Below are 5,578 nucleotides of genomic sequence, written 5' to 3' on the forward strand. Positions count from 1 at the left end.
CTGTACTCCAATGGCCTCCACAGTCACCAGATCTCAACCTAATAGAGCACCTTTGGGATGTGGTGGAACAGGAGATTTGACAAATCTGCAGCAACTGTGTGATGCTGTCATGTCAATATGGACCAAAGTCTCTGAGGAATGTTTCCAACACCTTGTTCACCTTGAAGAATTAAGGCAGTTCTGAAGGCAAAAGGGGGTCCAACCCGGTACTAGCAAGGTGTACCTAATTAAGTAGCCAGTGAGTGTATTTCAGAGATTGCTCGGGAGTAACGGTCTTGTTCAGGGACACATGGATGGATGTGTCACAGTGGGAATCGAACCCCGGTCTCCCACACCAAAGGCATGTGTCATATCCACATATTCTGTTCCATCATCACTTAGAGCAGCAGTAGAATGAAAGAACATTTCAAAGTTCTTTCCTGTAAAAATATTTTGTGATATATATTTCAGATGCGAGCACCTGACCTTTTTGATAAAGTAGCCCTGGAAGGTGACATCACAGCTGGTTTTGTGTGGAAGAGCCATGGGGACAATGTTAGCCAGTCTCTGTGTCTCATGGATAACAGCATCAGTGTACGGCAGGTTTTTCCGGTCATCTACCCGGACCTGACGGCTTCCTACCACCCTGCCCAGCTCCTCCTGGACCTGGTCTGAACACACAAAATAATACATTAATGTTCCTTGACAGCATTAATGAGTCTACAGCCATGCTAACAGCTCACAGTATCCTTTTACATTCTTAAACATAAATGCACACATTAGGAGGAAATATTCACAAGCCTCATCTCTCCCTTTACCTTGCATATGTGGATATTTGGCCATAAGCACCAGACCCCATCTCAGTGTAGCTGCTGTGGTATCAGTACCAGCTGCAAACAGATTGGTCACTGTATATATCAAGTTCTTCTCATTGAAGTGAGTGTCCTTAACAAAAGATCCTAACAGAAAGAACATTCACGTATTATAAAACAGATGTATGCAACATTGCTGTTCTTTTTTTAACATGAAAAACACAAAACATGTTGTCTTACATCATCTTTCTGTTTCCGAATAAGAAAACAGTCCACAAGCCCTCTGCAAATTTGAGGGTTCAACGTTTCTTTTAAATGCTTGATTAAATCTTTGACATCTCTGACAGTCATCTCTGCATTTTCTTTTATCAGCTGCCGATTTTTGATCCAACCAAACAACCTGGGAAACATGTTGTAAAGCTGTGACACAACAGTAAAAACAACAGAGATTATTAAAGACAATGTAGATTAAAACAACCCAAGTAGTTAGACTTCATAAATTAAAAAGGAAACATGAAGCTCACCTGGATTGGTGCAGATCCAGAAATACGGATGTTCTCGTTGGCTCTTCTCACCAAGTTTTTGAATCGGGGGTCATTGTATTCAAATCTTCTTCCATACACGATTGAAGAGATGATTTGGATGTTGCATAATTTACTGGACTTGTTGTATCAAATGGTTTCTCTGTAAATGGCAGCCAGAAAGAATTTAATTATTAAGACTGTCACAATTCCCAATGCATCAGGCCCCTTCCTTGCCATTTTCCACTCATCCACTAGATGCCCTCTAACTTTCCCTCCTTTCACCATTACCTGACTGCCCCACCCATCTGCACACCAGAGGCGAGTTCCTTCTCAAAACGTTTAGCGCCGGTTTGCCTATATCAAATGAGCAGTGGACATTAATATGAATATATTTTACACACACACTAATATATATATATGCTGACCCCCAATTGTCGAACGTTCGATACTAGTGAAATAAGGATCATCCCATTTTGGCGATATGGGGGTGCTGATTTTACATAGATCCACCAGTTTTCTCCCAATAAGGTAATAAACATGTAAAAAGAAAAAGAAAAAAAGAAAAAGAAAAACTTTCAATAAAAGTGCTTCAATAGGTGTGTGTGTGTGGAGCAGAGGCCCAGCTTCACCGTTCTTGTGCTGAGTTGTCCGCACCTCGCGGGACTTTCGGATAATTTATCACCGTTGATGAACCACACAACGAATATTATCGTTTTTAAATAGCCAGCTACTTGATGTGATTACTAGATGACTGGGCACATTGTAGAGCTTTGAAATTTTAAAGAGGTTGTATTGTGCTCATTTTCAGGTCCAAAAAATCTTAATTAGGGGTTGTACTAGAACAGGTTTATATGGTTTAACTTTCAAAAAACACCATATTTTTCTCATAAACCACATTGCTTCAGCTCCTCTTTTCACCCTATGTGTTGTACACTCGGCTCTTGAGCTACAGAGTGATGCATCTTACTTGTACAAAATCTTTGTTGGGAGTTTCACATGCGCAGTTCCCAGGTAAGGACTACTAGCCAATCAGCCAAGCAGAGAAGGGCGGGTCGTAAGTAACAAGGTAGTGTGATCCAAATCAAAGCCTTCAGACTGCGACCGTAACCTAGCAGATGGTATAAGTTACTCAAGTCCACAACCACACGACATCATTGTTCCACATCTTACCATTAGGACTAAATGTTGAACTGTTGCCGGTGTTCTGATGATCTATGCTGCCTTGCCGAAAAATGCTACCATAGTGCAAATTGATAGACTCGACTCTACTCAACCCTGCTCCGTTTTCCATTGCAGATAGTACCCAGAGATAGTACGTAGCTTGTCATCATAGCGACACCACATACATCTGCTGCGACGTAATGTTCAATGCGACACACAGACCAGTGACTCACACAGCTCTTAAAATATTTAGACTATGGTTAAAACCTTTCAATATTACTCAGAATGTAAAGACAGATATGCGGTATGAAAACCTTCCAGCTGTGTTTTCCTCTGCCGTTGTTGCTGCAGTGGTCTGTGTGACGGCGGGAGCAGAGGGCTCTGTGAGCGGGAGGCTGGCCGATGATGCAGTGAATAGTGAATATTCTCTCAGACCAATCAGCAGTCTGTCGTGTATTCACATTACAATTAAGTATCCTTCAGCTCGCTTGGAACCTGGAAGGAGGTGAGGTGATAGGAAAAAAAGTACCTGGAAGCAGGTACAGGTGCAACATTTCTACAATGGAAACCAAACAAAGGCGAGTCGAGCCAAAGGGCCTCCGCTCAGACTAGAATTGTATTTAGGTCTGACAGGTTCCCGTAACGAAGGATAGACTATATTCCCATCATTTTGGGCCAAATCAAAGTGAAATAGTCAATTTAAATTCATAACTCTGAACGTAACCTCACCTGGAACAGGTAAACCTTTTATGGCATAAACTCTTTTATACCATAAATCTTCGCTTTGAAGTAAACCTTCTCTAAGCCTCTGCCCTTATTTTGTAAATAATCATTGCATCAGTTCCTTCCTTTGCCTTCATTTGGGTTTTTCCCATTGTGACAAAGACAGAAGTAGGAACATGAAAAGTATTTACTTTTAAAACAAACCTCACCAGTAATTACAGTGGCTACAAATTTTTTTTTAAATGGATGATTTATGATTATAATTTTCTGTGGCGAGCATAACAATACACATAGAGGTGTCTTGATTTGGAAAATAACAGACCTTGTGGAGGAAATGTCTCTCAGCATTAGGATGAACCTTCTTTACATCATCTGTTATTTTTGTACATCTGAACACCTCGTCGTGTATTATCACTTACAAATATTAACTACGTACCTTCATGCTCTTCAAACAATTTGATTAGATGGTCGCATTCCTCCAAAATTTTATCCTCAGCTATTCTTTTTCCCATCCCAAAGTCTCTCAGGGTGGTGAGGGCAAAACGTCTCATCTCTTGCCACGATTCTCCATTTGCAAACAGAATCCCTATAAAACATGACTTGCAAGTTAAAATTAATCTGTACCAGTTATGTATATATTATACTGATAAGGGATTCACCAAAATAAAACAAACTAGAAATAAGAAGAGTTTTTTGTGATTTTGCTTTTGTTCGTTTATTATTTGACTTTGTACTTATATGTTATCATACTCTATATTAAAGATTTTATTAAGAAAAAGACATACCATGACCTTTAATCCTCTCATGTAATAAAGGGGAGTATCGGTCTCCAAACTTGTCTGCGTAGCTGACGAGAGCATTTTTGACTGTCTTGTATCCTGCCAGCACCACCACTTTATTGGGCCCAAAATGGACCTTGAATACTGGTCCATACTTCTTGGAGAGCTGAAACAAAGAACATGAATTGGACTGCAGAACTAAAAAATTGAATATAATCAAATATACATATGTTAATTCCCCTTTGTCGATCCATAAGGCAAAGAACAAGATTAGAGAGAGCCAATGTAGTTCCCCATATCATTTAGTTACCTCATACAGCGTGCTGTAGGTTGACTTAAGATCCAGCTGCAGCAAATTGCCGAACAAGGGCAGTGGCCTGGGTCCCGGAGGCTCCTTTCTTCGATGGTCAACGCTGCAGAAAAATACATACAAGGCGAGCAGGATTCCAACAGTGCCCAGCAGCATGGTTGTACTGTACAGAAAAAAGTTTCCACTGCAGCCATATTTTGAAGTGTCTCACAGATAACAAAGTCAGAGACAATATGCACGTTTTCCTTTGTGTGTGTATGTTTTATTTTGTGTGTGTGTTGGGGTGTAGTCTACAACTATCAAATCCAGGTCTTTTAGTCCAGATGAAGTAGTGAAACAAAAAGGCTGAAGGAGGGAGAAGAGCTTTTTTTTGGGCTCCTGGACTCATTTCAGTGTATGGCCTATCGGTTAATGTACAACTGTTTATATAGATTAGTTTACATAGAACACCCAGTTCAAAGGTTAACAAGGGAATGCATACAAGTAACACAAGAGTTAATATATGATGAAATTCATAGTGGACTAGAGGGAAGTTTTATTCAAGGCACTGCACTGAGTGTTGTATGATTCTGAAAATCAGAATACACCAAAGGTTTTACATAAATGTTACTTTTATTATTAATTAGCAAGACTGACATGGGTGATATTTAAAGTAACAGTGATTGGATGAAAAATGAAATGAAATCAAATATATTGGGTCATTCAGCCTAATGAGTGCCATTTGTCCTCAAAAACAACTTTATTAATATCTCTAGTTTCATTTTTACACTCTTAATGTGTATAATAACTGTTGTTATTATACACATATGTTGTGTTTAGTTTAGACTTGTGGGTGATTATGGCCTGTCTATCAGGTTTCAGAAAGCAGGCTTGGTGAAAACTCTGAGTTTCATTTAGCTGATGCTTTTATCCAAAGCGACTTACAATTGCTATACATGTCAGCACACCTCTGGAGCAACTAGGGGTTAAGTGTCTTGCTCAGGGGTGATGTCTCACAGTGGGAATCGAACCCAGGTCTCCCACACCAAAGGCAGCATTTTATCTATGCGCCATCACCACCCCATAGTTAAACCTGAGATGAGGGAAACTCTGGGTTTTCTGTTTCAGAGAGCAAAATCAGATAAAACCTAGATCAGTAACTCATCGCGAGGAGGTTAGGTTCACAGGATAAGTTGGAAAACCGTCAGTTTCTCTCTGACTCCTCTCCTGTGGAGCCTGAGGCAGCTGTCACACTGTTTCATTTCCTCATTCATACTGTCGATATCAAAGCACATATCGGAACGCATTTAA

General features: G+C 40.1%; 1 pseudogene; it reads right to left on the reverse strand.

Moving 5' to 3' along the window:
- Window positions 1-465: 465 nt before the first annotated feature.
- Window positions 466-4,472, reverse strand: LOC119882042 (annotated as a pseudogene).
- Window positions 4,473-5,578: the final 1,106 nt, after the last annotated feature.

Source organism: Micropterus salmoides, unplaced genomic scaffold (assembly GCF_014851395.1).
Source record: "Micropterus salmoides isolate LMB-PRFRI ecotype aquatic unplaced genomic scaffold, ASM1485139v1 Ms_hic_scaffold_2855, whole genome shotgun sequence".
Classification (NCBI taxonomy): domain Eukaryota; kingdom Metazoa; phylum Chordata; class Actinopteri; order Centrarchiformes; family Centrarchidae; genus Micropterus; species Micropterus salmoides.